Here is a 10,872-nt window from a genome sequence, read left to right as displayed (position 1 = left end):
CCCAGGGAAAGGATTATAGACATATGCCCCTATGCCTGGTTTATAGAGTACTAGTACTCAAAGGAAGAACTTCCTTCATGCTGGTAAGGATTCTGCCAACTGAAATGCCTTCACAGCCCCCCACTTGAAATTTCAAAAAATTCTAGCGTTTAAAGTAAAGCTGAAAAAGCTACTACTTCTTTAATTTGATGAGAATGCTGTGGTGTGAAGGCACAAGGACGGAAACAGACAGAGAATATCAGGAAGCCCAAGGAGTGGAAAGTGCTAGACCATTACAAATGGTAGCTAATAATGCATAATAAATGGTTGGCTATTGTAGTATTTCTAGAGTAGTTAAATATTTCAATTATTTTGTTCTTAATTACTAATGCCTATGTTTATTAATTATTATGTTCTTAAATATTTAAAATTATATTTATTGTCATTTGTATCCAAGGAAAGATTAAATTGTTAAATAAAAAATTTCTAATTAATAACACTAATTCTAACAATACTATGACACAGTCAGATGTTACTAAAACTGCACACAGAATTCTATTAAATACCCTGGGTGTTTAAAAGGAAGAACTTGCTTTGTCAGATGGCAAGCTTCCTACTACTAAGGTTCTTTTTAAACCTTTGCAACTTTCTATTCTCTTTCACCAATGAGGTCGTAATTCAAGTATAGTAAAGCTATGTAAACTAAAATGTGTTATTTTAAAATTAACTTTTCAAATATATGGAAGTTCTTTTTTTAAAAATCTGAAGTAACATATAGTAGGGTTTCAATATATATATGCATATATATATGTATATATATAATTGTTTTGAGTCAAATAAAATTAAATTGAAAGGATATATCCAGGATTTAAAAGGAACTTTATTATAAGCATGCTAAACTACAGAGTCAAAAGTGATGTCAACCTATGAGTTAATACAGACCTGAGTTCCCTAGGAAAAACATTGTTGCCCAGGTATCTGCCGTATGCTTCATCCCTGTTTCCCCTGAGAAAACTTTGATATGTCAGATCCATTATGTAAGTCTCTGGCACTTCTGTACATGGAGGATATAAACTCTCTGTGTTCAGGTTTCACTGGGCCAACGCTGATTGTCGGCATGCTTCATTCTGGGCATGATACCAGAGGGAGAGGCACACGTTCACCAGCTTTCAAAATAAACTATTCCATCCATGCAGCCCTGGCACCAGAGGCTGAAGTATCAATTATTACGAACATATTCTGGGCACTTTAAAGCTGTTACTCATTCTTCAATGTGGAATAGAAGTTTGTGTTTGGGGGAGAAGAGGGGAAATTGGCAGGTACAATGAGAATTTGCAGTCAGAATCTTCTTTTCAAAGAGATGTCCTATGCAGAGTGCCTGAGCAAAACCTTTTGCATTACTTAACCCATTCCTCTTGAGGCGAGAAAGCCAGTTTACATTTTCCCAGTGAACCATGGGTATAGATAATTGCTTTGATTTCATTGTGTAGTAGACTTAACAGCCAACAGATTTTTGTTTTAATGGAAATCACAGTCTAAGCTTCAGCAAAAAACCTCCTTCAGAAAGAAATTATGTGCTTAGACTGCTACATGCATTTAAAGGTTAGAAACAGTTGAAGAAAACAGAGCAACTGAGTCCCATGTTCTCTAGGCTAAGCATCACTGAGTTCCCTTTTGGAGAAAAGTCCATGCTGAGCTGAGCTACACTCATATGATCCTGGACCTCAACTCTATGTGCAGTAGTTCCTGATGACAAACTGACTGTAGGAGTCTTGTTTCTCTTTGAGAGAGTTATATGTTTAGAGACATTCCTTTGTAGCCCAGATATTCTGCTGCCTGTGTAGAGTAATGCAGGAAAATCATGTGGATTAGATAGCACGTCTACTTGATATAGGTTTAGAAATTAGAGAAGAGTAGAGAGTAGAGCCATTAAGAATGTGTGTGTGCACTGACCCCAAATTTTAAAATAATCATATATATATATATGTATATATATATATAGTCTAATCCACCTGTCATTAAGATATATGCTTCTTCGATGTAAAAATTGTTATTTTAATTTAATTTGGGGGATTTTTTTATAGTTTTATACTTGAATACAGTATTCACATTATTTCTGCCCCTTCCTCTCCCTCCAACTCCAACAATATATGTTTATAAACATAAAAAAAAAATGTGTGTGTGTGTGTGTGTGTGTGCACGTGCAATTCAGATATCAAAACTAACGTTTTGTTTTAGCAGTGCACGATAGAATATACTTATGATCCCAGCGCTTGGGAAGAGGATGCAGGAAGATGAAAAGGCCATAAGCAGACTGTGCTACAAAAAGAATCTGAGGCCAGCTTGGGCACGTGAGATCTTGTCTAACAACATAATAAAGCACAAGCCACAGGCCACTTCATTAGAATTTCTTTATGCGTATTTGTTCCCCTCCCTCTGAGTATCCCCTTTATCTCATATATCAGACATATGAAAGGATGTTTATAAAATGTGCTTACTACATTTTATTTCTTTCCTTAATCATTATGCCTTGAATATATTCTATAAGTATTAAATCCTGCTCTTTTTTAATTTGTTTCTCTTTTGTTCAAAATTCAAAGGGAACATATTTCACTACATACATCTTACCTAGGAGAATCTGAAATCCTTGGGTCCCATGTTTAGATATCTATGGTCAAAGGAATGAGAAACAATATAGGCTGGGAGAAAAAAAAGGAATTTGTGTATGTTTATCTCTGGTCTCTGCCTTTTGGTTTTGAAAAGACATCTGAGATTAGAAAATGTTAGGGTGGAAGCCAGCTAGTTTGCCACCTAGGTCACTACAAAATAGTCCTTTCACTATAAACTCCTTCCCAAACTTCCCTGACACAATAAATTGTAGTGTCTACCACTCACCTTTGATGGGTCACTAAAAAAATGCTGCTTCCTCATTTTATTATAGCAGGCCTTCCCAAGACTCCATTTAGATACACCTCTGTGAGAGGATCTGAGCTGGAAAGGAAAAGGGTAAAAATGAGGGGGTGGGGAGTGTGGTTGAGACTGACCAAGAAAGGTTCCATGGCAGAAGGCAGAGTACAAGGCTGCTCCTGTCTTCTGAACATGACAGTGTGACCTGAGAACCCAAAGCCTTTCTGGGATATTCTCCTTGCTAACTTAACTATCCCATTCTTTTAAGAGTGTTGCAAAGAGAAGAGGCAGAGGGAGGCGAGGGGCCCCTTAATGTCAGTGTTACAGTATGCGGAGAGCAGCTGAGACATGGGTTTGCCTAAGTGTTCTCAGCAATTCAGAGAGGAGAGCATTCTTAGGCTCCAGTTTTAACCATGACATCAAAGAAGTCCACAGGATGTTTCTAACAGGAAACTACCATTGAGACCAGACATATAGGGAAACAATATGGGGTGAAATACGACATCTGCTACAGCTGGTTTCCACACAGGCTGATGCAGAAATATTGTCTCATGCAGTTTAGATGGGGAAGGGAGTTTAAAAAAATTGTGTGGGTACTTGATCTAATTCACTGGTTTTGTCATAAACCTAATTCTGTTTGTTTAATCTCTGATCTGTCTCCTAACTGTGGAGTGAAACAGAGAGTAACCATTCTCCGATGCTGTGATATTTCAATATAAAATTTGGAGATAGAATAGTACATATCCCCACATTAAAAATCAATACAGGCATATTAAAATCGATGTGCTTTATTGGTTTTATAATGCCAGTGTGAAGAATCTGAAGAAAAACCTTTTTTTAATTCCTATTTGGAAGTAAGCTATGTGACCCATTCTTTATGAGTCAGCCTGGGTTCTATCATATTAGGACACTGTGGGTCAGGACTTTATTTCCAGATCACTTCCTCTCTCAGTTCAAGACCTTCTTCCTTGCTTTCTGCATCACTTGTTCCTTATCTTTTCTTTTTCTTTTTCCCCTTCCCCTTCCCCTTCCCCTTTCCCCTTCCTGGATCTGAACCCCCCTGTGTTTATCTGCAACATTCATTGGCAGAAGATCAGCATTCATATTTATCTTCAAACAGACCATTATCTCAGAATCTAATGTGATAGGAGAAGCATTTTCTCCAATAATCTGGGTAGGAACTAATTCCCAAATAAATGAGTATGTGTTTCACTCATCATTTACTTACATATTCAATATATTGTGTGTATTACTTAGTGAAGCCTAGACTGAATAATCATTATACCTACCCGGCTTCTTGCTAAACTGAAAGAAACTCAAAACTGTTGCCCCACAGTGTGCATAGGTAGCAATAAATAGCCTAGTAAGGGCACTAGTGGAAGGGGAAGCCCTTGGTCTTGCCAAGGCTGGACCTCTAGTGAATGTGATTGTTGGGGGGAGGGTGGTAATGGGGTGAGGATAGGGAGGGGAACACCCATATAGAAGGGGAGGGGGAGGGGCTAGGGGGATGTTGGCATGGAAACCGGGAAAGGGAATAACATTTGGAATGTAAATAAGAAATACCCGTTTAATAAAGATGGAGAAAAACAAAAGACTACAGTCTAAGACGGAAACAACTGGAAAGGCAGGCTGTGCCTACAGGCTGTCAACTTGACCCTCTTGCGTAGTGTTATTGGAACACCTTGGTCACTGTTGGTCGTAGTGACAGGTGGGAATAAAAACCAACAACACACTGTTAGATAAGGCAGGAGACCTCAGTATTCTTAAATAGGTGTAATGTGTTACAAGAATAAATATCTTTGACAAAACAAAGAGGGCAGGAAATGAATAACAAAAAAAATTACAATGATATGAGGCATTTTTTCCTCAAAAACCAGGGGGTCACTTTAATTCAGGGAATAGAGGTAATTGTATATAAAAGATAATAAACAGTTTAAGACAATTTTGGTTTGATAACTTTTTCCTTTAAGTCTAGAAATTGAAGCTCAGCAAAGAGGTAGCGTACCTGGCTGTGTACGGTTAGATTAAAAAAAAAAAAAGTAGAATTCTAATGTTTTATTAGTACTGAGCATTATCTTCTATTCAGAATCTTGTTTTATTTTTCTTTAACCATATTCATTTCTAAAGTGTTGATTGAAATTTTCAGTTCAGACAGAGGAAATTATAGCATGATAAGTTAGGAAAACTTTTAAATAAAGAAAAGGGGGTGGGGCAGAGTGGAAAAATAATGTGGTGGAAACAGTCTGGAATCTATGGTAGTGATCCTAATGAAGAGCCTAGTCATGGAGGATATGGAGCCTAATTTATGGTCTCTTGTAGCCAGTCAAGGCTTCCAGTAGGGGAACTGGTTTGTATTCTTTTGAGTTATGGACAAAGGGATTCTCTTAAGATCTCCAGACAACCCAGGTTGTTGCTAGGACACAGGGTTGCTCTCTGCAAACAGACAATATGACTCCCTTGTGTATGACATCATTCATACAGCTGAGTGAACATTGTGTGGTCAATTGAGCCTGCATGACGCCTTTTCCCCTAATTTCAAGTCTTTTTGGTTGAAGAAGGTTCTCCAAGGGTTACCTGAAGAGAAAAGTGGACACCAAACCAGTTACAAAGCCTTTGACCTACAACTTGTCCTGACAGTAAGACGTACTACAGTAATGGTGGTGTAAGGACTTGTGGGAGTGGCCAACTAATGTCTGATTTAACTTGAGGGCCAGTCCCTGAGAAAGAGTCCATGTCCTACACTGACTGGATAGTCAAGAGACCTAGGGTAGAACCAAACATGATTAGTCAAGAAAAAAAAATCAATGAAATGATTTTTAATGATAATCTTATGCTCACAGATTGGTGCCTTGTACAGTCATCAAAAGAGAGGTTTCCTTCTGGGGCAGATGGGAGCATAAGAAAGACCCACAGCCAATATTTATGTGAGGACTCCAAACTGGAAGTCATCAGCTCCTGCTCCTTGGAGCTCAGGGAATCCTGTGGAAGAGAGACTGGAAAATCGTGGGAGTCATAGGGTGTAGGGGACACCAGGAGAGCATGGCCCACTGAATAAATTAAGCAGGGCTCACATAGGCTCACAGAGTCTAAAGTGGAAAGTACATGACCTGCATGTGTTTGCAGGTCCCCTGTACATGTGTTATAGCTGTTGGCTTGGTGCATTTGTGGGGATCCTAACACTGTGAGTGGGTGTGTTCCTTTTTGCCTGCAATTGAAACTCCTTTCCTCCTATTGGGTTGCTTTTTCAAGCCTCCACATGAGGGCTTTTGCCTTGTCTTATTGCATTTTTAGTTGGTCCTGTTTGACTGCTACCTCTTAGAGGCCTGTTCATTCCTGAAGGGAGAAAGAGGGACAATTGATTTGAGGAGAGGGTAATTGTGGGGAACTGGGAAGAGTGGACAGAGGGGAAACTGTGGTCAGAACTTACTGTATGAGAGAAGAATATTTTTATTTTAAAAAAGAAAAAAGTATTTTAAAAATTCTGCTTGTGGGATAAAATGATTAAAAGACTTTTTCATGTAGTTTTTCTTTCCTAAAAACCTTTAAGATTCTACAGGTTCACCTCTTATTTTAAAAAGAATTTAACTTCAGCAGAAATAGAGATCATCACAGGATTTCATCTGAATTATTTAAAGGCTCTGATGATATTTATTTTCAACAAAACTAGAAATTTCTTTAATCTTGTTATGCCTGCCTTGACAAAAAGGACTAAGAGACAGTGAAAGTTTCAGCATATATTAGATAGTGTTTGACCCCAATTTGGTTCAGATATTTATTTAATTTATCTTCTTATCTTCCTTTTCCCTCAGTTTTTGGAGGCAAAAAATGTACTGAATTACATAAATGTCATTTACTCAAAACTAGAAACCTATCCATAAAACTATAAGCATTTGGTTCACTTTTGAATTTAAAAAAAAAAGGAGAGAAAGAGCAAGTTCTGAATCACTGTAGAGGTTCCTCAGAAGCTAAACATTGAACCAATATGTGATGCTTATGGTATCCACTTCCTAGTATAGAATCAGAGGAACCAAGTCAGCATGCACATAGTGATGCCTGCATGCCTGCATTTATTGTTTCAGAGTGCCCTGGACTGAATAAAGAACTGCCCAGAGACCAGTCAGTGTGTGTAAACACATACACTGTGTCTAAACACATATAGTCTGTGCAGACAGTTATTCAGCTGTAAAGAAGAATAAATTTTGTCTGTTGGAAAAATGAATAGAACTGGATGGAGATCATCACATTACCTGAAACAAGCCATCATTAGACAGGTAAATATTGCATGTTTCTCTCATAGGTAGATCCTAGACAGTTAAAATATACATTTATATGATGATGCAGTGGGATATTTCAGAGAACAATGGACTCGATAACCTGAATTTGTTCCCCAAGATCTACATAGTAAAAGGAAAGAATCAACTGCCTCAAGTTATTACCAGTTCTCAAATATGCATGCACATGAACACACACACACACACACACACACACACACACACACACACATGCACACACACACTCACACAAAGAAAAATAAGCAAGTAAAAAAAAGTAAATAAATAAATAACTTGAAGTAGAGGGTGATTATTTGGGAAGAGGGGGAGACCTGTAGGAAATGGAACTCAGGATATTATCACAGTATTTTTATATTTATTTATGAGAAAGAAGTAACAGAACTCATTAGTTTGTACAAATGAAAAATGAATATAGGCTAAACGTGTTTGTTGGTGTTGGTTGTTGACTTGACTGGATTGGCGGATACTCAAAACTGATGATACCCACCCATGTCTTTGGGTGTTTGTTCTGAGAGATTTGACATACAGAGCGATGACCTCGAGGAGACTCGAATGAAAAGAAAGACCACTGAGGAAACAGCACACTAGTGCAGGGCCAGCCTTTCTGAGTGAGCATACTGCTGCTGAGATTCCCCCACCGACATCCCATTTTGGCTTTTTAGTCTTTTTGAACTGGACCCAACACCAGTGACTTTGCATTGAGCTTCCTGGCTTTTAAGTACCAGGTTTGTTGAGACTGCCAAGGAATCCAGCTTTTTGGACTTTAGCAGCCAACAATTCTTTCTCCCTCTTCAATATACAGACAGCTGTCATTGAACTACTAAGGCCCCTACTTGTAAACAAAGCTAATATTCCCCTGTATTGTAAACAGCATGTGTTCGTTTGGCCCTATTCCTCTATGGAACCCTGCCTAATATGCTAATGAGAAATGGGAAAAGTTCAAGTTCTGAAGACTTCAGATGCATGACATTGGATTGAATTTATCTTTAGGAATGCTTCTAAGAATGGCATACACTACAGTTAAAATTCATCAATTCAATACACATAATGCCATCATGCAGTAGACACATCCTTTCTTCTTTCATTGATTGAATAAATCACAACTCAGGCACAAATGTTCACTTAATATACTATCATGTGAAAAGGTAGCTTTTATTCACCTGATATAGTTGTCATCTTAGAGGCTTGTTGCCTTACTCTGCTAACCTAGACCTAGTACAGTGTCTTAGCTAGGCTCCCTGGCCCCCATAGTCTTGTTCAAAGACATAAGTCTATGGTGGCCATACGTAGACATAGCATAATAAAAATAATACATTTAGTCCAACTTCCAAAGTTGTATGACCCCTCCAGTCCTGAGCCGTCAACTTCAACTGAAGCTACACCTTCACCAATGGCCTTCCCTGGCCTCTCACAGTGCCAAGCCTCAGCTACTCTCCATAACCCCTTGATACCTTCAAAACCACTACCACTTGGGTTATATACACTTAGCTATCTCTGGAACATGGCTTCATTGAACTTTCAGAAAACTCTTCCCAGATTTCACATCGGTGATGCTGTTCTCTTTTTTTTTTTTGGTTCTTTTTTTCGGAGCTGGGGACTGAACCCAGGGCCTTGCGCTTCCTAGGCAAGTGCTCTACCACTGAGCTAAATCCCCAACCCTGCTGTTCTCTTCTTAATCACCTTTAATCTCCTAGCTCCAGATAACCAGCATCAATTGTTCCAGTAGTCCAACCCCTTCACTGCCTAGGCTTGGCTGTTTCACAACTTGCTCTGTAGATTGACCTTGAACTCAGAGATCTGCATGGCTTGCCCATGCATTAAAGGTATGTACCAACACGCCTGGATTTAAATTTAGTGGATGGTACCTTGCCCCAGAATCCCATTCCCCTTAATGTGTTAACTCCTAAAACAGGATTAAACTCCATTCTACTTCCTGATGCACCTTTAATACTTTAATACTTGAACCATGTATTTTCATATTTTTCCTATCCAGCTTGCTCCTTCAGATAATGGCAAATTCTTCACCAAAATACCACAAAAACAGTCTTTATGCCACATACTGAAATTCTTCTCCACTGATACTACTTGGACCACGTCTGCCCAGTTCAAATCTCTCTTAACAACAGTCTTCCATATTCTTACTAGGATATCCCATTAAGACTCACTTAAAATATTTCACTGCTTTCCAAATCCAAAGTACCCAAATCCACATTCTTCCAAACAAAAGCCAATGGCTAGGCCAATTACAGCAATCCCCCAGTCTCTGGTAAGGATCTTAGTAAGGGTTTTACTGCTGTAAACAGACACCATAACCAAAGCAACTCTTCTAAGGACAACATTTAATTGGGGCTGGCTTTCAGGTTCAGAGATTCAGTCCATTATCATCAAGGTGCAAGCATGGGAGCTTCCAGGCAGGAACGTAGGAAGAGTTGAGAATTCTGCACCTTGTTCTAAAGACAAATAGAAGATTGGCTTCCAGGGAGCTAGGGTGAGGTCTTAAAGCCCACATCCACAATACACACTTCCTCCAAGGCCACACCTACTCCAACAAGGCCACACCTCCTAATAGTGCTATTTCCTGGGCCAAGCTTATTCAAACTACTACCTCCAGGAAGCCTCAAACCTCCTTACAGTCTAATCTAGGCCTACAATGTTTTTAGTCTCTGAGACTTCCTTCTGAATAAGCTCACCCCTTCCTAGTTCTTTCTGATCTCTGGCTAGCTAGTTCAACTCAGCTGTTCTGACTCAAACTTTTCTCCCAGCTGACTTTTTCAGTTTGGCTTCATGCTCAACCTGTGGATTGTTCTGCTTGGCCTCATACTAACTTTGGTAATATATTCTAATCTTCTGGCTCCCTTTCGTACTTTGGCTATTTCGGTCTCCACATTATTCTGTGTCTAGCTTGTTCTCTTTCTGCAACCTATTCTATACAAGTGCCCCAGTAAAACTACCTCTCTCCCCCTGTCCTGGTCTTTCACATTTGTTCTCATAAGAGTTGGGCATATCCTATTTTGCCAAATATTTCTCTGACTTGTCACTTTATCTACCACTCAATTACATCACTTTCAAATATGGGTGTCCTTCTAAAACTAACTTTACCTTTATTCTTTGGGATTAATGGTGTGTGTTCATGGCATGTCAGTATTTCAGCCAGAGGGATTAAAGGTGTGTGCTAACACTGAGTCAAAATACAACTAGAAACAGATTTTTCAAGTAAACAACACAATCTTGAGGTTCACAATATGGTTAAATATGCTACAATAATCATGGCCAGTTACATAGAAGAACAGGTCAAGGGTGTCTAGTACTGTACATGTCGTATTGTACAAGCAGTGAAGCCTTTGTATCTAGTGCCACACAGCTGGCCTTAACTTTCATATACTATCTCTAAGTTTGCTCCTTAAGAGTAACATATCTCTGTGTTGCAAAACTAGTTGCCTTCCCCCCCTTGTTTCTTTCTCAATTCTGACCCCTGTTTTCCATGAAGAACTACTATATGTACTCTTGAAACAAAGAATTTGAATCCATGTGACTAAAGGTCCCTTTTGAGAGTCAGAGAGTCTAGGCAAGACCATTCCCATTTCACCTCTTACTGAGAGAGATCATGAAGTGCTGTAGCTTAAAACAGAAAACAAGTTAGTGGTTTCCTGAAAATACTTAATTATTTTTATGTGCATGAACATTTGTCTGAATA

At 38.8% G+C, this 10,872-nt stretch overlaps 1 long non-coding RNA gene across 2 annotated transcripts in view; it reads left to right on the top strand.

Annotated features, from left to right (window-relative positions):
* Positions 1-5,340: 5,340 nt before the first annotated feature.
* LOC108352216 (uncharacterized) overlaps positions 5,341-10,872 on the top strand; it is a 28,606-nt gene continuing 23,074 nt past the window's right edge. The window contains exons 1-2 of one of the 2 annotated variants that reach the window (XR_015631186.1): positions 5,341-5,522; positions 6,966-7,157. This is a non-coding gene — a long non-coding RNA (uncharacterized LOC108352216). The remainder of the gene's footprint in view (positions 5,523-6,965; positions 7,158-10,872) is intronic. The other variant, XR_015631187.1, reaches the window with a different exon arrangement.

This window comes from Rattus norvegicus, chromosome 10 (assembly GCF_021556685.1).
Source record: "Rattus norvegicus strain SHRSP/BbbUtx chromosome 10, alternate assembly SHRSP_T2T, whole genome shotgun sequence".
Taxonomy (NCBI): domain Eukaryota; kingdom Metazoa; phylum Chordata; class Mammalia; order Rodentia; family Muridae; genus Rattus; species Rattus norvegicus.
Note: the sequence above shows the minus strand (reverse complement) of the source record. Positions and strands in the feature narration are given on the sequence as shown.